This window comes from Vipera berus, assembly GCF_964194415.1.
Source record: "Vipera berus genome assembly, chromosome: Z".
NCBI classification, from domain to species: domain Eukaryota; kingdom Metazoa; phylum Chordata; class Lepidosauria; order Squamata; family Viperidae; genus Vipera; species Vipera berus.
Window position 1 is genome coordinate 40,264,230 of NC_138205.1, and position 26,864 is coordinate 40,291,093.

The 26,864-nt window shown below is 42.0% G+C and overlaps 1 long non-coding RNA gene across 1 annotated transcript; it reads left to right on the plus strand.

Annotated features, from left to right (window-relative positions):
* Nucleotides 1-3,514: 3,514 nt before the first annotated feature.
* On the plus strand, nt 3,515-15,343 carry LOC308677029. The gene is made up of 5 exons (XR_014028401.1): nt 3,515-3,611; nt 4,070-4,122; nt 4,800-4,842; nt 13,947-13,985; nt 15,233-15,343. It is a non-coding gene; the product is annotated as an uncharacterized lncRNA (long non-coding RNA).
* Nucleotides 15,344-26,864: the final 11,521 nt, after the last annotated feature.

Consider the following 26,864-nt stretch of genomic DNA (forward strand, 5'->3'; position numbering starts at 1 on the left):
AAAAGGCTGGGAGGAGAAAAAGATCATGATCTTGGAAAACATCCAAAGGGAGAAGATTTATTTCTTAGATTCCTAATAAAGAGGCGACAATTTAAAGAAAATGTTGGAAAAGGTACAGGAGAGCAAGTAAAACCGGTTCCATATAGAATGGTGGAACAATGGTGGAAGCCTGTAGGACGGAAAGGGCCTATGGAGTTTAACAGGCAGCCAGAAGTATCTGCTAAAGGAAAAATAAGAGACAATATAGAGAAAAATTATGAGATCCAAAAGAAAGTGGCTACGGAAACTTTTGTGGCTTCTGATGACACCAGCCAGAGGAATGAAAGCCCTCTGGAAAAATTAAGCAGCCATCACAAAACTGGAGCAAAAGATCGTGAGCTTGGAAAAAATCCAAAGGGAGAAGATTTATTTCTTAGATTCCTAATAAAGAGGCAACAATTTAAAGAAAATGTTGGAAAAGGTACAGGAGAGCAAGTAAAACCGGTTCCATATAGAATGGTGGAACAATGGTGGAAGCCTGTAGGACGGAAAGGGCCTATGGAGTTTAACAGGCAGCCAGAAGTATCTGCTAAAGGAAAAATAAGAGACAATATAGAGAAAAATTATGAGATCCAAAAGAAAGTGGCTACGGAAACTTTTGTGGCTTCTGATGACACCAGCCAGAGGAATGAAAGCCCTCTGGAAAAATTAAGCAGCCATCACAAAACTGGAGCAAAAGATCGTGAGCTTGGAAAAAATCCAAAGGGAGAAGATTTATTTCTTAGATTCCTAATAAAGAGGCGACAATTTAAAGAAAATGTTGGAAAACGTACAGGAGAGCAAGTAAAACCGGTCCCATATACAATAGGACTTCCTCAAGCCTCAGTTCATTCATTACAGAAGCGCTCCATTTTACATCTTCCTACTGAGTTGTCTCCTTTGACTTCATCTTCTGTAGCGGATCTTGAATCTCAGGATTCAAGAATGGAAAATCTTCTCAGACATTTGATGATTGGAGGAAGCAACTCCAGAAGACCTACTGATAAGTCGAAAAGTTTGGATGAGAAAACGTTATCTGATGAAGCGCATTTGGAACCTCAGGAAGAAACCACGTCTGCTACCAATAACCCTTTGCTTCAGGGAGATCTCTTTGAAGCTAAGGTGCAAATACTCTTGGCACAGCTGATCCTCAATGAACGCATCAGGAACTTATTTTCTCACTTGATCCGTTTAATCAAAGTGGAGTGCAGACAACTGAGTACGAGGAGCTCTTGTCGTTTTCTCATCTCTAAGATAGGTCTACTCATGAAATTGTACAGTAAGAGAAAAAACATCCAGGAGGAATCTGCTATGTTGAAATCCTCCTTGTTGCTGGGTAAAAATGTAAAGACTATGACTATAGCAAGCTCTAGAAAAATGGAGAAACCTTCTGATGAGGTAAAAGCAACCTAGATAAATAGTCCTAAGAGCTGCCCAAATAGGAGTATTACAAGATTTGGTTACCTAGATGTGTCTCTTTTTTTTTCTTCCAGGAGACCAAATTGATGTAAACAAATTGCCTTTCACTTATGAAAGACAATTATGATTTTTTGAGTAAAAGCCTTGTTAGACTGTTTATAATAATGTGCAGGTGCAAAGACTACGTTTCTACCTAATTTCCATATCTGTATACTAGGATGAGCGACATGTGTATCGATGTAAGGTTCTTACAAATTGTGATCAGCATCTCTGGAAGAGTGGTGTATAGCACAATACTAAAGTAACAAGCATGAAAGCAAATAAAAACAGAATGAGGTTCATCAGAATTAAAAGAGAAATTTCAGATATGATGATTTTAGGAAAACTGGATTTTACTGTTTTTAAAGGGTAGATAGACACAAAAATACTTTTTTCTGGAGAAAAGAGCTTTTATATAGATTAGAAGAACTGCAAGAGTCTGCAGGATTTGTTTCATAAAGTAGATAACTGGTCATTAAAGAAAATGATACACTGAAAAATGATATAATCAAATGTTTCCTGCATTAAGTTGATGACGATGATGATGATTGCAATGATATATCATTGTCTCTGGTCTGATTTATCAACTTAATTTCTCCTTTTAAATTTTGACATGCCATTCTAAAGGAGCAAAATATATATTATAAGAAATATCTAAATATTTTTAATGCTAAATTTTGAAATTTCCTAAACAGCAAATGAAAATGAATTTGGATAATAGTATATAGTACATATTATTTATTTTCACATAATACTAAATAAGATTTGCTGTAATATTTCTAATACATCTAATACATGTATAGATCTATACATCGTATTGCACATAAAGAGAGTAATCGTCACTTGTTTACTTAATTACTTTTTTAAAAAAAATTTAACCTTAGACATATTGTATCTTCCATGTCCTAGCAGCAATAATATTTTCCCCATTTATATTTATAGAAGTACTATATTGAGGGACGCGGTGGCTCAGTGGGTTAGGACGCTGAGCTTGTCGATCAGAAGGTCGGCAGTTTGGCGGGTCGAATCCCGAGTGCCGCGTAACAGAGTGAGCGCCTGTTACTCGTCCCAGCTTCTGCCAACCTAGCAGTTTGAAAGCACGTAAAAAAAAATGCAAGTAGACAAATAGGGACCACTCCGGTGGGAAGGTAACAGCGTTCCGTGCGCCTTTGGCGTCTAGTCATGCCGGCCACATGACCACGGAGACGTCCTCGGACAAGCGCTGGCTCTTCGGCTTTGAAACGGAGATGAGCACCGGCCCCTAGAGTCAGAAACGACTAGCACACATGTGCGGGGGAACCTTTACCTTTACCTTTACTATATTGAGCATTTGTCAGTGATTTATGAGGATTTTTATTAATGTTTTATAAATTTATTTTTATATATGTTTCCCATTTTTACTGTAATCTTATAATTCCAAAGTGGTTTATTATGAGCATGCATTTATAAGACTGTGCCTATGGGTTTTCTTTCTGATATAATTACATTTTTTTAAATCCAATGGGTATTTTTAGGTTTTGAGGGGCTAATAGATGATTTGGCACACAGACTTCAGAATTTTCCATCTGTCTGGTATTCAGCAGACAAGATGGATGGTGAAAGGGTTGACAGGGAAAGTTACAAGACTGCATGGAGGGGAACAAGATTTCTGAAACGTGCCTTTGTCTTGCCTTGATTTCACCATGAAATGGTAAGGGCCTCCAGTATGGCAAAGTATAAACCAATAATAAACCAGGATTCTTAGCTCAAGATAATAATAATAATAATTAAACATGGTATGGCTTAGTAAACTAACTTCAAGATATGGGTTTAGATTATAGTTGTTCAAATCTTATTAGATATGAGCTAAGACATTCAAATTAAGCAAATTCTAGTTTAGCATTATATGAGAATGAAGTTGTTCTAAAACGGCCTGATACATACCGATGAGTACAAGCTGCCCTTTATGTCATTAATTGGGATGGAGTAGATGTTGAAATATTAGAAGGTCCATCTTCCACTTTATTTCTCTTGGTTTATCTTTGCAGACACCAAAGGAGGGAATTTCTCAATATAGGCATGTCATCAATTGGCCGATGGCTGTCTCAGTGACAACAGTGATGGTGGTCATTATTGCAGTAATTTGTTTGATTGAGGTAAGATAAAGTATTTTTCTAGAGATCCTTATATTAATTTATGTACCCACTATATCTCAAAGTCCAGTAATAAAAAGATAAACTTCCCCAAACTCTCAATATACTGCTTTAGTGAAGAGCTAGTGTGGGACTGATTTTTGTAAAATTATTGATGGGGGGCAAATAGGGTAACTAAAGAGGTGTATTAAGCTTGGATTCATTCCACCTCCAATTCTGATAGGGAACATCTGGCTGGTGGGCTTGATGTGGTCTATAAGACCTTCTTTTGAGGCTTACCAAGATCATGTTGGAGGCTTTAGACCTTTTTACAGATGAAGAAAAGGAAGAGTTTCTTATTGGGAAGCAGAGGGGGGGAAAAACCATAGTTCCCTGTGTCAGTCATTGTTTCTTTTTCCTCACTGTGAAAAATCTTGTACATTTATCCCTTACAACCACACCTCTCTTTTCGGATTAAACAGATCTGTTCTCATCGCTCTGCAAAAAGAATGGAAGGAACCCCTCAGGAAAACCGGTAACTCTTCCCTGGAGATACTTAGTTATTTGCAACTCTCTACTCTGAAAATCCTCTTCATGAGGACCAGTCTCAAGATTAGGTGCCAATGCACCTGAGTTTCACTCTTAAAAAGCGAATTTTATTTTACAAGATGCTGCATCTAAAAGTTGAAAACACTGAACACATCACTAAAAATATCTTTTTTTTTTTTGCTGGCTGAATTTGTATGTTTAGCATTGGCTTCCTGCTACATTCCTCAACTGGACCCATATCCTTTGTTCGCTAAAACACTCCTCTTGGAAACTTCAAATTATTTTCAGTACTGAACAAATATTAAACGTGAAATTGCCTGGAGGATATCCATGCTAACGAAGCCAAAAATAAGTAAAACTCTAAAGAGATACGTGGTTACCTGCAACAAGTGCTCTTATAATTCTAGAGACAATCGCACGTGTGTGTTTCAGCATAAGAAGCAAAAAAGCGTCCTATGGCTTGCACATTGGTTGTACATGCACAGAAGAGTCTTGTGAACGAAAAGGCCTTTTGAGTCCATTTTGAGAAACAGCAATATATATAATAAGAGTTTGTATACTCCTCCAATACAGAAATGTATGCCATATTTGGTTTGAACTTTGTTAAAAGGGTTTTATCTAGCCTTAGAACTCACTATTTTACTCTTTAATTGTTTCTTTAAGGACATTTCTGGGTAGAAACAAGAAATCTACACCTGAAAACAAGGTATGTAAATGCAGAAGCAACCACTGGTGGTCTGGCTATTCAATTTTCTTATTGGATCTGAAAAACATGGCTCCATATACCCATAAATATTACAGATGTGGCTTAGGCAAGCTTCAATTACCAAGTCTTAATAATAAAAATACAAATTAAAGTGTGACTGGATGGTGGATTTTTTTAAAATTTTGTAATCTGCCTAGAATCACTTATCGGTGAGTTGGACAGTTACATAAACTTATTTAAATATATATAATCCTATCATTTTTGAAGTATATTAAACTCAGTGAGACTTACTTTTGAGTAAATATGCTTTCTTTGCCTTTTGGTACTGTCCATGGGGAAGAAATGGAGGTAGTGACAGATTTTATTTTCCTGGGCTCCAAGATCACCGCAGACAGGGACTGCAGCCAAGAAATTAAAAGACGTTTGCTCCTGGGGTGGAAAGCCATGGCAAATCTAGCCAGCACACTAAAAAGCAGAGACATCACCCTGCCAACAAAAGTGCATATAGTTAAGGCTATGGTCTTCCCAGTTGCAATGTATGGCTGTGAAAGTTGGACCATAAGAAAGGCTGAGCACCAAAGAATTGAAGCCTTTGAACTATGGTGCTGGAGAAGATTCCTGCAAGTCCCTTGGACTGCAAGGCGTTCAGACCAGTCAGTCTTAGAGGAGATCAACCCTGACTGCTCTTTAGAAGGCCAGATCCTGAAGTTGAAACTCAAATACTTTGGCCACCTAATGAGAAGGAAGGACTCACTGGAGAAGAGCCTAATGCTGGGAAAGATTGAGGGCAATAGAAGAAGGGGATGACAGAGAATGAGGTGGCTGGATGGAGTCACTGAAGCAGTAGGCGTGAGCTTAAATGGACTCTGAAGATGGTACAGGACAGGAAGGCCTGGAGGAACGCTGTCCATGGGATTGCGATGGGTCAGACATGACTTCACAACTAACAACAACAACAACAAAGCATTCTTAAGCAAGAGTAATGTTCTGCCAAGAGTAAGGACATGATTTGCCGGCTCCAAAGATGGCGGACGCGCTGGGGAGAGCTCCGTAGCCCCCAACAGTAAGGCGTCCCCCCAGGAGCCCCCCAGGGATGTCAATGGACCCCTGGGGTGGGGCCAGAATTTCGGGCAGATGAGCTGGGCAATTAGGCCGCCCGCTGCCTCCCGAAACAGCTGCAGGGGTGCCGGGACATCTCCGCCCCGCCGCCTGGGCCGTTGGCAACCGTTATAAACGGGGCCAGCACCTCCGCCCTGCCTCTACCGCTTGTCAAACTGCCGGGCAAGGGCGGCGCCTCCGCGGATCAGCTGTGCGGCAGAGGCGCCGGCGGCGAGGACGGCAGCGGCGGCGGCGAGGACTTTCAAGCCCTCAGGCTGGTCGTTGATCCAAGGAGCCTGGCAACGGCGGTGGCGGTGGCGGCGGGGCGTCTCCAGGCCCGCCCCTGGCCATCCAGGAGGGGCCGGAGGCTCTGCTCTGCCCCGGCCCCCTGACCGGCTCCCGGGTGACGGCGGCGTCTCCGGGCTATCGGCGGAGACGCTGCGGACCAGCTGGACCAGCTGGGTGGCGGAGGCGGCGGCACCTTTGGCGGCATCGGTGGCGAGAGGCCCGCCCCTGGACCACGACAGCCCTGGACCACGACAGCCATCGCAGCCATCCAGGAGGGGCCGGAGGCTCTGCTCTGCCCCTGACCGGCTCCCGGGTGGCGGCGGCATCTTCGGCGGTGAGAGCCCAGCGGGCCCTGTTCTGCGGTCTCCTACGATCCTGATCACCGGGCAAGGGCGGCGTCTCCGCAGATCAGCTGTGTGGCGGAGGCGCCGGCAACGAAACCAACAGCAGCAGCAGCGACAGCTCTCCAGCCCCCAAGCTGACCGTCTGTCCCAGGAGCCGAAAAGCGACGGTGGCAGTGGCGACGGGGCATCACCGGCCCGCCCCAAGCCACCACAACCATTGCTGCCATCCAAGAGGGGCCAACATCTCTGCCCTGCCCCGACCCCCCTGTTCGACTCCCAGGCTGCGGCGGCGTCTCCAATCGATCAACGGAGGTGCCGCGGACCAGCTGGGTGGCGGAGGCAGCGACATCGTCGGCAACGGCGACGGCAAGAACCCCGCGGGGCCCTAGGCTGTCGTCTCCCCACGGGCCTGAACACCGAGGCAACCGCAGCAACCACCCTGAGTAGGACCGGAGTCGTTACTCTGCCTCGACCTCCTGGCCTGCTCCTGAACAACGGCGGCGTCTCCATGGGATCAAGGAGACGCCGCAGACCGGCTATGCGGACCCGTATCGACCACCACCGAGGAGCCTTGACAACGGCGCTAAGCTTCTCCAGGCCCTGGTCGACCAACCTCACCAAAAACCCTCGACGGCAGCACTACTAGACGCGGCATGGCGTCTCCAGCCCGCACCCTGGGTGCCGACGGTATCTCCGTGCCGATCAACAACCTAATGTCGCCACGATGCAGCTAACCAGTGGAGATGACGGCGACTAGACCACCGAGGCCATCAGCATCTTGCCTCCACCAGCTCCGAACCCCCTGCCCTCCCTCGCCCCACAGGACATGATGGGCCTGGGTGTAAGCCACGGTGGCAGAGTGGCCTGTCCTACATCTGCAGCCCCATAGAGGTGAGAGCTCTATGGGGCATGCTTCACCCAGAGTGGGTCCTGGACCACCCCCAGAAGCAGAATCACAACCCATCGTGAGAGGATGGGGAGTGGCCTGCTTCTGGGGTTCACCCAGCCAAGTGGCAGTGGTTGGATGACGGTCCAGATACCCACCTACCCGACTAGACCCTCCTTCCAATGCTCCACCCAGGGGACCGCCTTCCCAATGCTCCCCAATGCTCCCTATGCTTCTCCAATATTCTAGCATAGATCTACTCACCCTCAGGAGTTCCCCCCTCTCCTGGGTTCGTCCTGCCTTCAATACATCAAACCTCGATGACGGGCCCGACCATTGGGCCTCTGAGAGATGGCCAGGCAGGGTCAGGGGCCTTCATCACAAGACCAACAAGAGGCCCCTGGTTAAGTTTCTTGTCAAGTTTTTTGTCGGGTTAGGGAGGGGGGCGGGAAAAGAATATGGCTGCTCGGGAAAGGCAGGCCTTCCGGCTACCATAACGCAGGCCAGGCCTACGACCAGTCGCGATGGTGAGAAACGAGGACCAGTCGCCGACAATACCCAGTGGCGTACTGACGAACATCCTATTCCCAGGATGGTGGGGAACGGCAGAAGGTGCACAAACAGAGGGCCGTATCGTCACCGGGAGTGTCATCTCCGCTCTGTACAAGCGGTGAGACGCTCCGACCCTCTGTACTTCCCCGGAGGACCCGGGAGCGAAGGTGTGCAGCCTCCTATGCTAAGGCTGGTCTACCTGAATGCCAGGTCCGTAGCTAACAAGGCTCACCTTGTTCGTGACCTAGTGGAGAGCGAGCACGCGGACCTGGCTTGCATCACGGAAACCTGGCTGGGCCCAGAGGGTGGTGTCCCTCTGGTTGACCTCTGCCCGCCAGGTTTCCAGGTGCTGCACCAGCCTCGGACCCATGGGAGGGGCGGGGGAGTGGCAGTTATCATCAGGGAATCCCTTAGCCCGCGAGAGACCACCGTCCCTCAGATGGTCGGGTGTGAGTCTCTCCTACTGAGATACGGCCCGGGGGCGCAGTTGGGCCTGCTGCTGGCATACCTACCACCTAATCGTGCAGCGGCAGCCCTGCCCGAGCTACTCGATGTCCTCTCAGGGTTGGTGGTTGAATTCCCAAAACTCATGGTCTTGGGCGACTTTAACCTACCGTCCCTGGGAGGATCGTCCGAACTGGCTCGGGAGTTCATGGCTTCCATGGCGGCCATGGACCTGTCGCAAATAATTTCTGGACCGACTCATGAGAGAGGCCACACCCCAGACTTGGTGTTCTTGTCTGGACGGTGGCGCGATGATATCGGTGGGGGTGCCACGACTGTTACGCCCCTGTCATGGACCGATCATCACCTCCTGCGGCTAGACTTCCCCTTTGCCACCCCCCGCCGTGGGTGCGCGGTGCCAACCAGATGGTACCGCCCTAGGCGCCTAATGGACCCTGATAGGTTCCAGGCAGCGCTTGGGGACGCACATGCACTCCCTGCTCACAACTCGGCGGATGCCTTAGTGGAAGCCTGGGAAAAGGCAGCCACGGAGGCTCTGGACCGAGTTGTACCCTTGCGGCCTCTGACCCGGCGCAGATCCCAGCGAGCCCCATGGTTCACCGCGGAGCTCCGGGAGATGAAGCGTCGGAGACGGGGCCTAGAGAGCCGTTGGAGATCCAGTCGATCCGAATCCAACCGATTGCGATTAAGAACCCTCACCAGGTCTTATCTCGCTGCGATAAGGGTGGCAAAATCCAACTACTTTTCCACCCTCATCGCGTCCGCAGATAATCGCCCGGCTGCCTTGTTCAGGGTGACTCGCTCCCTACTGAACCAAGAGGTGAGAGAGGAACCCTTGCAGGGTCGAGCCGAGGAATTCGGTCAATATCTGCTGGATAAAATTGCTCGGATTCGAACTGGCCTGGACTCCAACTGGGCTGAGTTGGAAGAACAAGACATGGACAGTCTTGCCGACGTCATCTGGGAGGAATTTGATCCTGTGACTCCTAAGGAAGTGGACAGGATTATGAGGAGGTTGAGCTCCTCCACATGCTTACTGGACCCGTGCCCTTCCTGGCTGGCTTATGCAGCTCGAGAGGGGACACGAGGCTGGTTCCTGGCGGTCATCTCTGCTTCTCTGAGTGAGGGTCACTTCCCCACCGCCTTGAAGGAGGCGGTGGTGAGACCTCTCCTCAAGAAGCCCACCTTGGACCCATCCTCATTGAATAACTTTCGTCCAGTCTCCAATCTTTGCTTCCTTGCGAAGGTTGTTGAGAGCGTGGTGGCGCACCAACTTCCTCAGATCCTGGATGAAGCGGTTTATCTAGACCCGTACCAATCGGGCTTCAGGCCGGGCTACAGCACGGAGACGGCATTGGTCGCTCTGATGAATGATCTCTGGAGAGCCCGGGACAGGGGCCATTCCTCTGTCCTAGTCTTATTAGATCTCTCGGCGGCTTTCGATACCATCGACCATGGTATCTTGCTGCGACGCCTCAGGGGGCTGGGAGTGGGAGGCACGGTTCTACGTTGGTTCTCCTCCTTTCTCCAGGGTCGCTCGCAGTCGGTGCTGGCAGGGGGACAGAGGTCGACCCCGAGGCCTCTCGTTTGCGGAGTCCCTCAGGGGTCGGTCCTCTCGCCTCTCCTGTTCAACATCTACATGAAACCGCTGGGTGAGATCATTCGCAGCTTTGGAGTAGGGTACCATCAGTATGCTGATGACACCCAGCTTTTCATCTCAACTCCAAACAACATCAGTGATGCCCTCGACGTGATGTCCCGTTGCCTGAAAGCGGTCCGGGAATGGATGGGGAGGAACAGGCTTCAACTGAACCCGGACAAGACTGAATGGCTGTACGTACCGGCAAGCCAGGATACTCAGAACATCCCATCCCTTAACATCGGGGACAAGTTACTACCATCTGTTGATAGGGCCCGCAACCTGGGTGTCCTCCTAGACTCGCAGCTCTCCCTGGAAGATCACATAGGAGCTGTGACCAAGGGGGCCTTCTCCCGGGTTCGACTAGTTCGCCAACTACGGCCTTATCTGGACCTGGATGCCTTACGTACAGTCACCCATGCCCTTGTGACCTCTCGCCTAGACTACTGTAACGCTCTTTACATGGGGCTGCCCTTGAGATCCACTCGGAAGCTTCAACTGGTGCAAAGTGCAGCGGCACGGACACTCTGGGGAGCCTCCCGATACTCCCATATCACACCTCTCCTCCGTGCGCTGCACTGGCTTCCAGTTGCCTTCCGAGTGAAGTTCAAGATGCTAACAATGACATACAAAGTCCTACATGGCATGGGTCCGGACTACCTACGGGAGCACCTTCTGCCAATGTCAACACCCCACCGCCCTGTGCGCTCCCACAGAGAGGGCCTCCTCAGGGTACCACCGCTCAAGGAATGTCGACTGGTGGCGCCCAGGGGGAGGGCATTCTCAGTGGGTGCGCCAGCCCTCTGGAACTGCTTACCAACTGAAATCCGGATGGCCCCCGACCTCCGCACCTTCCGACGCGACTTAAAGACTTACCTATTCCAACAGTCCGGCCTGGCCTGATAGCTCTGACAGCTTTAATTGGGGTCCCAGTTTGTTTTGCTTTGATTATTGTTTTCAATACTGTTTCACTTTGTTGCCTGTCCTACTCTGTACACCGCCCCGAGTCCCTCGGGAGAAGGGCGGTTTATAAAAACAAATAAATAAATAAATAAAAGCGAATCAAAAAGATGGCACTGCAATGTGCAGATTGAGTAGGTAATTTGCAGGTCTAAATGGCTTCCGAGAAGGAAAGCTGGCTAAAAAGACTGCAATAATTCAGTTGGCTACAATTTTTACTTTCCATTTTGACATAAAATCAAGGAGAAGCTTGAGCCATATTTATATCCATGAAGAAATGTCTCCAATTGTTCTGTTACACATTGTATATTAATTTGTAGCAAATCCTCGCATAATAGTTTCCTTCTCTAAGATGTCTATTGTATCTTTTCTTCTTGAAGTGTCTTGAGCCCAGCCTGTCCTACACCTGTGATTTCTAGATGACTGACAGTTTGAAATGCCCAAATATATACTCTGGTATTTAGAAAAAAGCAGTGTTTTGAACCATTTTGGTAGACATTTTTATGACATAGCTCAAATGACCAGAAAATTATTTATGGAATAAATCACAATGGCTGGATTCAAAAAACATGAAGGGAAAATCTGACTTAAATTGAGCCAAATATGTAAACCAGATCTTACAGTTTTATGTATTTTGTGTATTTATCATTATTCCTATGGGATCTTTTCAGAAGAAAAGTTTTGCTACAATCATTTGTGGCATTAAATATACCAAAATTAACAGATTATGGTTTGTGGAGGTTTTGTGCATTGCAACTAACTTTTCCAGCTTTTTCAAACCAGTAATTTGGGAGACAACTTGCATGAAGCAAGAATGGTCTTTTGTAAGGATCCCATAGAAATAGTGGTGATGCACACAAATCACTTGTTGTATCGACCATATGAATTGATAAAAGCCTTGTTCCCGTACAATATTAAGCCATACATTTATTTCATAGATTATAATTAAACCCAAATTAAATAACATTATTAAGTATAAAAACACTTGGAAAGTTTAGGATTGCTAGTACTGGAGGAATTTTTTTAACTGCAGCTACTAACTACTAATGTTATTGGCTACTAACACTAATTAGCAGAAGTACAAAATATATTCCAGGATTCTCTATCATAGATAAAGAGGGACCTAAAACAGGTGATGTAATTAAGAGTTCACAGTTAAGTTTGCTCTAATTTGTTAACCACACATTCCATCAGGAAGAACCTTCACTCCAGGATCTGTAATTTGAATTTGTGATATAAATACAATGATAATGCAACACAAAAATTAAAATGTCAGATTGAAGTTTTATGATCATTTTTCACATCCTTTTCTCATGCTTAGACTTCAGTATCTTCTTTGGAGAACGCTCTTTGGATTCAGGAAATGTATAAATCTGCTGATAAACTGTTGAAAAAATGCAGCAAGGTTAACTTAGATAGTGAAGAATCTTCAGAAGAGATATTTAATCGTACTAGCTTCAGGTAGTTTTCTTTCATTTTTTCCTCTTTGGCACATATTACAAGAAAGAAACTGACAAAGCTTGATGATGATGATGATGATGATGATGATGATGATGATGCATTCACTCATGTCCAAATCTAGACAATTCTATGGACTAAGCCTAACCACATGTTCCTATCTTGCACTACTTGAGTTTCTGTCTGCCCTGTTTGATGTCAGCTTTGATAGAGTACGGCCACCATATTCTTTGACAGCCTGGCTTCCTTTTACTGCTAACTCTTCCAAATGTAATTGCATTCTCCAGTGAATTCCCCTCATGACATGATCAAAATAAGACTAGAGAGGGAATAGTCCCATTCTGCAACTTAGAGAATGTCTTTATATTTTTCACTACTAAATGCTTGAGACAAATTTGGATTTGTCCAAAGTTAGATCACTGCAATGAGCTCCTTGAAGATCACTTCAAGTGCCCGTGAAGGCAACTCAAAAGCTACAACTGGTCCAAAAAGCACTGGCACATGCAGTATTGGGTGTTCTAGGTTTGCCCATGTTACACCTCTGTTGTATGAACTGTGCTGGCTGCCAGCTTCCTTCTGGGTGTAATTCAAGGTGCTGTTCATTACCCTTAAATCCCTACATGGCAGGGACCAGGATATTTGTGGGATCACTTCTCCCTGACAGTATCTGCCCATCCTACCAGATCAGATAGGGCAGGTATGCTCCATGTCCCTTCCCTGAAGTCTTGCAGTCTCTCTAGAGGGAGCTCGGAAATGTGCCTTCGCCTGTGGCTGTGCCTACCTTACGGAATACTCCCCCCCCCAAATGATTCAGCAAGCCTTCACTCTTTTAACCTTTTGGAAGGCTGTCAATACCTGGGCTTTTACCCAGATGCAGGGATGGAGAAAAGAATGTCTGAAGCCAGTGGTGGAATATCTCAAGGGGATGACTGAGAATCCTGGTGTTGGTTCTCATTTTATGGTTTTATAGTTATTGGATTTATTGTTATAAACCTATGAACGACCCAGAATTTTGTTTAAGTTAGGCAGCAGCACAAATATATTTTGGAGAGGAAAACATGTGGCATTCTACAGGAATGGTTACTTTCTTCTTCCACTGAAAAAAACCTGCAATATTTCTGCAAGAATGAATAATGAGTGAAACTATAGATGTTGCCCTTGCTGACTGCAAAATCTGGATGTTCTATTCATATACTGCTTCTAAATTATGAATTAGCTTCTCTGGCTGAGGCTGTCTTCTCTGAACATGGGCATACAGCAATGTAATATTGTCTTGAAAATAGGTTTGTTTATAACCTTCATATACAAGAGCTGTACATGAAGAACAAACCATGCAAGTTGCAAAAATAAAATAATTTTAAACCTTATTGTTGTACAACAAACTCTGTAATTTCTGCTCTTCTTTATTTATCAGATCTCAAGAAATCCCTGAGCCTCCTCCTGTGGAAATAACGTGAGTTACTACATGTACTACCGAACTATTACTAATGTTGTTTTCCTGTTTAAAAGTTCGAGCACCACAGCAAGCCTTTTTGTTGATAAGAAATTATTAGAAATCCTTAGAGTGCTGTTTCCAACAGAACTGATTAATGGAGCAGAGTTCAAAACTTTGAAAGAATACTTATGGTATTTCATTAATTTTTTTAATTTTAAATATATTAGGTATTTTTAGACTACATATTAAAGGGCTTACCCTCTGCAATTATGTATTTTATTTTCAAATGTAGCTACCTTTTCCTCATATTTCAGCAATCCAAAAGTGAGGATAAAATTAAATTAACATTTTAGAAACAGCTGCAATTGATAGAGATCAAGTTTCTAGCACCAGGCAAGAAACCAGGAGGTACTGAGTTCTAGTTTCACGCTGGGCATTAAGTCAGGAGGGTGATCTTGGCTCAATCACTCTCTCAGCCCTAGGAAGGAGGCAATGGCAAACCACTTCTGATATCTTCCCAAGAAAACCGCAGGGACAAGTCCAAGCGGTTGCCAGGAATCAATACTGATAGGAAGGGATGTAAACAAGCAATGATTGTTGAACAAGCAAATCCACCAAAAATCTTTATGTAAATCTCTCAAAACTGGTTAACTTAAAGCAGGAATGTCATCTGGGTGCAGAACAAATTAAACAGATATACCTTTAACTAATAAAAGCTTTAAGACTCTAAAGGAACTGACTTCTGGGTGGCTGTCCAGCGTCGCAGACGGTCGGAATTGACCACCGCCCCTTCGTTTCTGTTTAAACCGCTGAGAAGCTGACAATCAGCTGCTTTGCAGTGTGAAAACCCTACTCCTTGGGGGAAGAGGGGAGGGGGAGTTCCCAGGTAGGGGTAGAGCCTCCTTAGAGCCCCAGAGCATTTGTTCTGGGGCTTGAAGGGTGAGGGCCCCCTCAAAGCCTGGGAGTCTCCGGAGCGGAGGACTCTTCTGCTGTTAGCAGAACAAGACGCTGAATCCACTCCTGCCAGTTTGATTGACATCTAGAAACATTGTTGCAACAGAGCGGAGACAGGAGTCCTATAAACAGCAGGTACAAGGCTTTAACCCTCAAAAAACAATTCTTTTTTCGTCCTGCTTACTATTTGGAAAAGAAAGGAAAAATGGTGTCTGACTGAATAGGGAGGAGAGAGGAGAAGAACACAACTTGGATCTTTATTAACCCACTTTAAACTGGGATTAATCTCTGGTTCTGTTTTGTCTTCCTAGGGAGCTAATGCCACCACCGCCACCAGCAGAAGCAGAAGCTGAAGTTCTGGTTTCAGCTCCAGCTCCAGCTCCAGCTCCGGTTCCAGCTCCACCTCCGGTTCTGCCTCCGCCTCCAGCTCCAGAGCCTGTGAAAAAGGCCAGTTCGAAGAAACTGTGAGTACCTATAGAGTTATACATGCGGCATATTATTTCTTTTTTTGAAGGTAGATCCACCCATAGATTCTAATTCATTCAATTTATGAAAGATTTGTGGTAGCTCAGTGGTTAGAATGCAGTATTGCAGCCTAACTCACTGCTCACTGCCAGGAGTTCGATCCTGATCAGCTTAAGGTTGACTCAGCCTTCCATCCTTCCCATGTCAGGAATATGAGGACCCAGATTGTTGGGGGCAATACGCTGATTCTGCTAACCCCTTAGAGAAGGCTGTAGTGCACTATGAAGCAGTATATAAGTCCTAGTGCTACTGCTATTGGATGCCTGAATCACATTTATTTAAATGATGTGCTACATAATTTCCATGCTAAGAGGCTTCTCACAATTCCTAGCCTTAACTATAAGCAAGCAAATTGAGATGCAGTGATATTTGGTTTAATTTGTCAAGGAGAAAAAAAAATCTCCGATTGATTACAGCTCATGGTAGCCATTTTCCAGAGGGCAATTTATCTACAACAATGTTCCTCAATCACAAAGCCTTTAAGCTGTGTAGGTGTCAACTTCCAGAATTGCCTAGCCAGCCATGCTTATTATTAACACCTTAAAGTTGCTGAGGATGAGGAAAACCAGTCTAAAACTTCCTTCCCTTTTAAGAAGTTTGAAAACAAATAAGCCATCATCCTTCCTATCCTGGTAAGGAGAGAAGCTTAGATGCAGAAGAGTTCTTTTTAACGTCTATTAAAATGTCTTTCTGTTCTTTCTCAGGTCTGAAAAAGGGACCGCAAGTAGTGAAGCTTCTCCACAGACGGAGTGAGTAGTACAGTCTTTCAAGGATTGTTCTTTAACTTAGAACTTTTTTTCCTCTCAGATATTTCCTGGGAAGGAGAAAATCTTAACTACAGCACTATTAAAACATATTTCTGTTCTTTCTCAGGTCTGAAAAAGAGAGCCCAGGTAGTGAAACTTCTCCAAAGACAGAGTGAGTAGAACAGTTTGTCAAGAACTTAATTAAATGCTTAATTAAAAAAGGGATAAATTTTAGGTGGTTAATACCAGAAGGAGTAATGATAAATTGGCAAGAACAGAGATGTAGACTGGACACAATAGAGAAAGCAGAACTTTTCTATCATCAATACTTTGGGCAGCAAGAAGAAGAAAGGCTGATAGGGGAAAGAGTAGTCAGACAGCAAGGAGACGAGACAGAGAAGCAACGCAGTAAGTATAGAACAGGAGGAAAGGGTGTTGAGAGAAGGGACAAGAGCAAAAGAGGTAAAAGAGCAAAGAGAGATGGGAATAAGGAGAATAACGAGAGCAACTAAAACTTCAAATAAATAAACATGGAAGAAGAGCTAAAAGCAATTTCAATAAATGTAAATGGACTAAATTCGGCTATAAAAAGACAAAGAACATTAAATAAATTGGGAAAATAAAAAATGGACATGATTTGCTTACAAGAAGTTCATATTAAGAAACAACATAAAAATCTACTAGAATATCCAAAATTGGGAGAATTATATACCTGACTTGCAGATCAAAGAGGTGTGGTACTATATATTCAAAAATCAATACAAACTACATTGTTATATTCAGATGAAGAAGGGCGAATTTTAATGGTGGAAGTAACTATGAATTGTAAAAAAAAAATATTGGTAGCAATTGACGCTCCAAATGAAAACCAACAAATTTTCTATTCAAAATTACACCAGAAAACAATAGAATTGGAATTCGAAATCATATGTATGATTGGAGATTTCAATGCTATCGTAAAGGCCAGGCTGGATTATAATACAACAACAAAAAAATAAGACCGTAAGGAGAACACTTCCAGAATCTTTGCATAATATGGTGGACGAATTAAATATATTAGATGTTTGGAGAGCAAAATATCCGGAAAAGAAGCAATATACATTCTATTCTAACAGTCACCTGTCCTGGTCGAGAATAGATATGATATGGACATCAATAGACTTATTTACAAATACACAAAATATAAACATAGAAACAAGCGCATGGGCAGACCACAACCCAGTCACAATTATATGGAAAGGACAAAAAAAGAACAAGATGGACATTAAATCAAACTGTATTGAATGAAAAAGACTTCCAGCAATATATGGAAAAAGAAATGACTTTCTTCTTTAAGGAAAACAAAACAGAAGATACCTCACTTCAAAATGTCTGGGATACGGTGAAAGCGTACATGAGAGGACTTGCTATATCTTATATGGGGAAAAAGAATAAACAGAAAAGACAAATTAGGGAAAAACTGGAGGAAGAATATAAGACTCTTGAAAAAGAATTACAGAAAGATACACAAAACAAAAAGATAAAAAAATTAATGGAGTTGAACAAGCATAAAATGAACTTAATAGAAAATGAAGAGGTGGCAAGGAAAATAAAGGCAGCTAAACAAACCTTTTTTGAACATGCAAACAAACCTGGGAGATGGTTGACATATAAAATTAAAAAGGAGAAAGAGAAGAGATGGATTAAACAACTGGAAGATGCTGAGGGGACTTTACAACACCGGAATGAAGAAAAGAAAAAAAATAGCTTGGGAATATTATGAGAATTTATATAAGCAACAAGTAGTTTCAGATGATAGGATAAAACAATTCTTGGAAAAAACAGAAATACCTAATATACTAGAGAAGTTTAAAAAGCTAGTAGAAGAAAAAATAACAATGATGGAATTAACAGAAGCAATGAAAAAACAAAAGAATGGCAAAACACCAGGACCAGATGGGTTACCAGCAGAACTATATAGAACATTGCAGGAACTGTTAGGCAATGTAATGCTGGAACTCTATAATGAACTCCTCTCTGAAGCTAAGATACCAGATTCGTGGTCGGAAGCACTTATTACCCTTATACCAAAGGAAGAAACAGAAATACAGGAAATAAAGAACTATAGACCGATTTCCTTGCTGAATGTGGAGTATAAAATATTTGCATCAGTCATGGCCGAAAGACTTTAAAAGTTCCTAAACGAATTTATACATTTGGATCAAAATGGGTTCCTGCCCAAAAGACAGATTAGACACAATATGCAAATTATATTAAACACATTAGAATATTATGAAACACATCCCGAAAAACTGATGGCATTGATGTTTTTGGATGCGCAGAAAACATTCGACAATGTGAATTGGCAATTCATGATAAGACAACTACAGATTATGGATTTTGGGGAGAAATTTATAAATGTAATTAAAGCAATTTACAATAAGCAAATAGCCAAAATAATGATTAATGGAGATATGACTGAAAAGATTAACATTATGAAGGGAACAAGGCAGGGATGCCCTTTATCCCCATTATTGTTTGTATTGACACTAGAGATACTAAATAGAACTATAAGATAGAATAAGGATATAAAAGGTATGAAAGTTAAGAGAGAAGAATATAAGCGACAAGCTTTCGCAGATGATTTAGTATTTATCTTGGAGGAGCCAATAGAGACAGGACCTGTATTAATAGAAGAAATAGAAAAATATGGTGAGGTAGCAGGTTTGAAGATTAATAAAGCTAAAACAAAAATGTTAGTGAAAAATATTACTGGGGAAAAACAGAATTGATGGGAAAGTTAGAGATACAGATTGCAAAAAAGGTAAAATATCTGGGGATTCACCTGACAGCAAGGTGTACAACAATTAAAGAAGATAGCTATTATAAATTGAAAAGACAAATCAAAGTAGATCTGGATAAATGGAAAAAGGTACAACTATCATTAATGGGTAGGATTGCAATAATCAAAATGAATATATTACGATTGTTGTTTTTGTTTTCAACAATAGCAATAAGATTGGAAAAGAAATATTTTGAGGGACTAAATAAAATAATTTTGAAATATATTTGGCAGGGGAAAAAGGCAAGGATTAATTTAAAAATGTTACAGGATGCAAGACTCAGAGGTGGGTTTAGCTTACCTAATTGGGAATTATATTACCAGGCTGCAGCGATGTCATGGATGAGAAAATGGATTTTACTGAGGAATACTAGATTATTGACATTAGAGGGACATGATTTACAGTTGGGATGGCATGCGTTCATGTATGGGAAAATAGAATACACAGCTATTTCCAGAGACATCATATCAGGAATTCTTTATTGATGATTTGGGAGAAAATAAATAGGAAGCATTACTTGAGGATCCCAGATTGGCTCTCAACTATGGAAGCATTAATACACCCCAATATGTTTAACACGGGAAACATTATAAGATATAAAGACCTACTAACAGACACATGGAAGCTGAAAACCAAACAACAATTAGAGGAACAAGGAATAAAGATGGATTGGTACATGAGAATGCAAATACAATCTAGATATGAAAAAGATGCTAAAATAGGTGGTTTTAATTTGGGGAGAACAGAGTTAGATGAAATACTTACGGGAACTGAAGAAAAATGGATTACAAATGCATAGCTACTTATTATATAGGGAATTAGAGGAGGAGCAAGTTATGGAGTCAATGATAAAATGGTCAAAAAAATTTGGATATACGATTGAATTGGCAGCAATTGTGGGAAAGAAACTGTAAACTGACAATGGCGACAGCGTACAAAGAAAATATGTACAAGATGTTCTACAAATGGCATATGTCTCCAGAAAGACTAGCTAAAATGTTTAAGGACAGATCTATGAAATGTTGGAAATGCCATCAAATACCAGGCTCTTTCTATCATATGTGGTGGACATGTGCAGAAGCTAAAAACTATTGGAACATAATCAAATCATGGATAGAAAAGATGATACAACAACGTATAGAATTAAGACCAGAAATATTCCTGTTGGGTATTTTACCAGAGAAATATAGCAAAGAGAATACATATTTGATTATTCATATAACCACTGCAGCTAGGATTGTGATTGCACAAAACTGGAAGGCACTGAAAGCTCCTCCAGAAGAAGAGGTGATCAGGAAAATAATGGAATGTGCGGAAATGAATAGATTAACAATGATAATTAAAGATAGTACAGAGTCAGTATTATGAAATTTGGGGAAAATTTTACAAGTGGGTGAAAAAGAGAATATGCTTAAAAGATGGCTAACACTAATTTAGATGGAAGAAAAATGAGGAGATTAGGAGAGAGACCCAGGCGACACAGTATTGCATAACCGGAGGTAGTATGAAAATTTATAGGAAGTATATACCGAGAAGGTCATATTTATAGAAATATTGATGTAATAGAAAATTAATGTTATCATACCTAAAATAGACATTGAAAATCTAAGGAGAGGAGCTGCTCGGACATTACCCCTGAATTGTATCGCAAGAGGAATGGGAGGGAAGAAAGGAGATGAGAGAGGGGAGAGAGTAGAGGAGGGGGAAGGAAGTAGGAAGGTTGGAGGAAAAGAGGGGGAGAAACGGGGAGAAACGGGAGGGGAGTGGAGAGGGAAAGAGGAGAGGAGAGGAAGAAGAGGGAAGTAGGAAAGAAAGGAGAAAGGGAGAAAGAAAGTAGAGAAGAGGGAAGAGAGAGAAGGAGGGTGGATACAGTGAAAGGGGAAATGGACGAGCAGCACCAAAACTTACGTGTATGTATCTATGTATTGCGATATATTTGTTGACTTGTTTGTGGAAGAAATGGAAAAATAAAAATGAATATATATATATATATATATATATATATATATATATATATATATATATATATATAAAACAGTTTGTCAAGAACTGTTCTTTAACTCAGACCTCTTCCCCCCCCTCCAAGATACGTCATCTACATGATGCATTTGTTTAAAACATCTAGTTTATACTGTTACTATTCCACTTTCATCATTATTAAAATTAACAATTCTATACACCCAAAAAACTTTGCATATATAAATTAAATATAAAATAGACTGCATGCAGAATTGTAATACCCTAATTCCTCCTGCACTGTAATAGAATGAAATGGTCTAGAAAAATAGAAGATCCATTTTTAGTAGCTGAAGACATTTCAGATTCTAAGATCATTCTGAATTAAAAATTCAGATCAGGGGAAGCAGAACTAGCAATCATAGGATGCCTCCTAGTTCTAGCACTCGCTAACCTGGTTGAAAAATGCAAGGCAAAAAGCACCATTCTTTCCAGACTGCTCCACTCCCCAAACCCAAATGAGAGTTTCTAGCTGGGTGCTAGAAACTGCCCAAAATTATTTGCTGCTCAAATTTGAGCAGCAGAGAGTGCCTCCCTCCCATGGAGGCATAATTTATTTTTGGTGCCCCTATTAAGGAAGATTTTATGAAGTCCTCTCACTCTCTCTACTTGCAAGTGAACTGAGTTAATGATGCTAAAAAATTGATTTTCTTGCTGGCACAATAGGAATGGAGAAGTGCCAGTAGGAATGCGATGGGAATTAATTAGACATAACAATTCTCTTATATTCAATTCTGGGGCTTTTGAAATAAGAGATGATAAAGAATGGCGGGTTGGAAACAGGAGGGAAAGCTTGCATTTTAAACTAATTGGAGAATGTGATTTATGACTGCAAATTAAAGGTGGGAATTGTGCTTTGATACTATGTGTTTAAGGGAGGGGAATTCAGATTTCAGCTTCAACCATGTATGTGCCGAAGCTATGCTATTCTATTAAAGGTTCTTTAGGTAAACAATGCCTTGAAGTTCTTTGAAGAGTTTCATTTGTCAAAACCATGACAGTTAATTTACCTGCAAACTATGTTCCAACTTGACTGGGGCTTGAATAAGAAGGATTAAATATGAGGTTGATTGTCCTCTAGCCTGACAGAAGAGACCGCAATGTGAGATGAAAGAGCACCTTCTTACTGATGTCCTGTTCTTAAAATTCTCTTAACTGAATTTGGAAAGACAAGAAAAGCAACTTCAAGGCAACAGTATTTGGAAGAAAAGGACTAAAATGATAGCTCAAGTGCATGAGGGACCTGTACAAAAAGCAAGCTTATATACAAGCAATAACTGGTGCAGGAAGATCTTGTGGCCCCTAGAATGGCCCATGTTACACCACTGTTCTGAGAGCTCCACTGGTTGCTGGTTTGCTTCTGGGTGCAGTTCCAAGAGTTGGCCATTATCCTTATAGGCCTGCATGGCATAAGTCAAGGTTACTTGAGGAGCAGTCACACCCACTGAGGCTGGCTCACTCCACCACGCCAACAGAGAAGGCAAGCTGCAGGCCCTCTCAGTCAAGGAATTTTGGCTGGTGGGGTCCAGGAGAAGGACTCTTCTCTGTTGTGGCTCCTCCCCCTTGGAAGATCTTAGCTCCTGAGATCAGCTCCCACTCTTCCGGCCTTCCACAAGGGCCTGAAGACCTGGCTCTGCCAGATGGCTGGGGCCCCCAAGAGGGGAGCATCACCCAGGAGGTGGTGGATGAATTAGGAGACAATCCCACCTCCCCCACCTGAGCATCCTGCTCCCTGCCCATCTTACATCTTCTGGTTAGCTTTTATTTATTAACTTTGTCTTTATTATAATTTCATTTTTATCATCTTAGAAATATTTATCTTTCATGGTTTTAATGCTTTCAATGCTGTAAGCCTCCCAGGGTTGCTTTGGAACAAGATGGGTGGAATTAAATTGAATAAATAAACAAATAAATCACTAGGCCAAGCTGACCAGGTGATGATAAAATATTCAACTGCTGCCAGAGCAATACTTAAATTCTGCTTTAAATTATTATTTTTTTAACCAGGACTTCAGGAACAGAAGAAGAAGAAGGAACTGAAGGCACTTCAAAGAAGACGTAAGTAGCTTCAGTGTGCAAGTCGGGATTATTTCTCTTTAAGAATTTTTGAAGTGGTTCAGAATACATTTGCAGATCCACATTTATAGGGTACTTAATGCATAAAACATCTAATAACTTGCTTATTTCATTGTTCATCAGTAGAAAGAAGAAGTTATAGTAGGAAATAGGAAAAGGAAGGAGAAAAACTAGAAAAGAGCAAAACCTTTTTTACCTTTTCCAGTTCCGGAATATCAAACACCTATTACAAAACGGAGCAGATACTCCTTTATTGTCCGTTCATTGTATGTTTGTGTTGTATACATGTGGATGCAGTTTCCCATCATTTTTCTATCTATCTGATTCTAACAGTTTGGAGGCTTTTTCAGTTTTGCTTTTCAATTTAATTTAAATTGGATCCTATATTTACTCTTTGAAAAAAGTCAGAAAAGTTACAATAAGGTATTAACAAATGGCTCTTTTTAGAAATGGAAATGGTAAATTAATAAAGTTCTCAGCTGGAGCACTATATAATTAAAACAGCATGAAATCTAAAATGAAAGATAAAACAATAAAACTATTATTCCTTTCTAACTCCAAATGGATAAAAATATAAAAAGGGATGGAGATTTTTTCCTTAGAAGATTTTCTTTTGTGTGGCTTCTTTGTTAGAATACAGGACATACAAAGCAAAGATACGCTTAGTGGGTATGAAAAATTAGCTTCGAACATCAGTTATTTTTAGGTGGTTCTAGAGTTTATTAACAGATTCATTTTGGGGGATCATATTTTCCAATGTCTGTTAAAATATACAATGATTGCTTTAATAGAATCTGGAATTGCAGATTTAACAAAAGCAATAGCACTTAAACTTGTACGCCACCCCAGAGTGCTTTACAGCAGGACTTTTGAACCAGTGGTACGTGTATCACCTGTGGTGCCGTTGGCACCTGGCAGGTGGTACGCGACCCTGCCTAGCCTACACAAGAGTAGTGGGGGAGCTGCAGGGCTGCTGGGCCAAGACAAAGGCCCCAGGATGGGCACTTCCGGCACACCCGGGAGAGAAAGGAGGGTGGGGGGCGGAGACAGGAGAGGCTATAAAAGGAGGCAGTTTGGGCTGGAGAGGTAGAGAAAAAAAGACTCCAGAGAAAGAGACAGAAGAGAAAAGGCTTTTGTTAGAGAAGCGATGAGGAGAAAGATAGAGGGGGAAATGCTTTCTGGGAGAAGTGTGTGTGAGAGAGACAGCGAGGGTGAAGGAAAAAAGGAAAAATGTGAGGGGGAGAAAGGAAAAAGAAAAGGCATAGACTTCCACTTTCTCTGCTGCAGTAGAAGGAAGCATTAATATTGAACCTCAACTTTGTACTTTTCCATATTATAAACTAGCCATTTCTATAACAACAAATGAATCTAAGAGTAAAACCCAAAATCCCCCACTTTTTTTTTAGTCATCAAGTTTTTGACCCCTTGCTAAGCACTGGTGGTACTCAATTATTTTCGTGCCCTAAAAGTGGTACGATCTCTGAAAAGGTTGAAAAGCCCTCCTTTACAGCCCCCTCTGAGATATTTATAGTGTCAGAATAACGCCCCCAACAGTATGGGGAAAGTATTGTTGGGAGCAATACCAACCTCAGGAAGAGAAACGGATGAGTCAACCTTGCGCTGATCAGGATGTAACTCCTGGCTATGGGCAGAGTTACAGGCAATACTGCATACTAGTAATTAGCTGTACTGCTCAGGACAGAAAGTAATGCAAGGTAGGGGTGAACTGCAGTTGGCAAACTAGAGAAAAAGAGTTGAGGATTGTTGAGAAAGGGTAGGAAGTGGGGAAAACAAACAAACGGAAACTCAAAGGATTCATTAAATTATCTCAATAGGCAAGATAGCATTGTGTTCTGCCTGTTAAAATTCTGATTTTGATGTAAGAATATGCATCCTGACCTATATAACCAATTCAAGATGAACCACAGAGAATATAGTGTGTTTTACTCCTAAGTACATTTACACTGGGATGCCATAGTAAGAATCCTTCCAAAGAGTGGTTTACTAGGGATAAACGGTACTTTGGTTTTTAACTGCATCCATTTTATTCCAAATTTTATTGAAATAACTTTCATTGAGCACAGACATTGGTTTATAGGGACAGAGAAATTTTCATTTATTTATTAAACAAATGCGTATAAGTCCCCAACTCCAGGCAGCTTAACACATTTATTAATGTTGTAAAAACTAATTTAATTCAAACATGTCAAAAAAAGGGAAGCCAGAGCACAGTAGTTCTCTCCTCAGTCTTCTTGGAAGGCTTCTGGAAGCTTGTTTTACTGCTCACCTTAGGGCTTCACTTCTCTCTTTCCCTCTCCCCATCCTAGATAGAAAGTGATGCTGCCAGACCCAAAGTAGCTGTTGTGAGAAGATTCTACAGATGGTTACCCAGTCCTCTTCCCTTAAGGCGCCTGGCTACCAGAGCGTTGTTGAAATTGCTTCTCATCCTGCGTTCTGCATTAGAATCCTCTTAGAGCAGCTCCTACAATGGTTAATAATCTCAGGACCTGAGCTGTCTTCTTAGCAACCATATTTAGGCTGGGTTCACTTGAGATACTAAATATGGTTGCTTAGTTTATATCTCCAGGTGTTGTGCCAACCTAGGACACTGGGCTAATTCAATCAATGAGTTCATTTCTCATGAGGCAGTGTGTTGTGCATCAATAAAGCTCTTAGCAAGATAGGCACCAGTAGAGAAAGCTGATAGGAAAGCAAACAGTTACAACATTGCTGATTCTCTGCTTCTTAGCAGAGGGCTAACAATGTGTCCATTCTACTTTTTGTTGGAAATATGGATGAAAACACCGCTTGCGCTCTGAACTCCTGTCATCCTGCCTAGTTATTCATAATCTCTCACTATTCTTTTTAAGCCCTTTCTGGCAGTGTCATTGGCTCTGACATGAAACTGAAAAATGGGTATTGAATTTCTATTATCTTCCTACCTTTAATGGCTTGAACAGTTGGAAAAGGAAAGCAGGAGCAATCAAGAGGCAGAACTTGTGACAAGCCAGTCTTAGGACTCCCTTGATCTTTGCTACGTATAGTTGCTCTCTTCTGCTCTTTTCTGCATGGTAACTACTCAGCATGGCAGAAATTCAACAGGTCTGAAATACTGAAAACCTTGCTCTTCTCAGAAAAGAATAAGGATTCTGGATCGATAATAATAATAATTATAATAATAATAATAATAATAATAATAATAATAATAATAATAATAATAATAATAATAATAATAATAATAATAATAATAATAATAATAATAGCAGCTTGACAAAAGTTGAAGAGACCTATTAGAAGTTTTATAAGCACATTGTAATACCATCTTTTATTCCTTTTCTATCTACAGAAGTTCAGAAGAGGGGGAGGGGGAGGAAGATGAAGATGAAGAAGACTAAGAAGCACTGTTTATTGTTAAATATTTTATAATTAAATACATTATTTGTCATTCATCTTTGTTATTGTTACCCTTATCCTGAGGCTTAAAAATATTTCATAATAGCCATTCTCCCATCTGGAACCACTACAACTGTGTTGGGCTAAAGGTCTTATTACTCATGGCCCTAGTGGCTAGCAATGATAAAATCTATAGGTTTCGTGGTGCCAGAAGGATGTTTTACAAATGTGTACCTCATATGTATGTATTATTTATTTATTGCATCTCTATAAAATCTTCAATAATATTTTCGCGTTCCCAAATGCAGAATACGGTATCAGATCTTTGTATATCTGTAACTAAAACTATGACTATAAACCGTGAC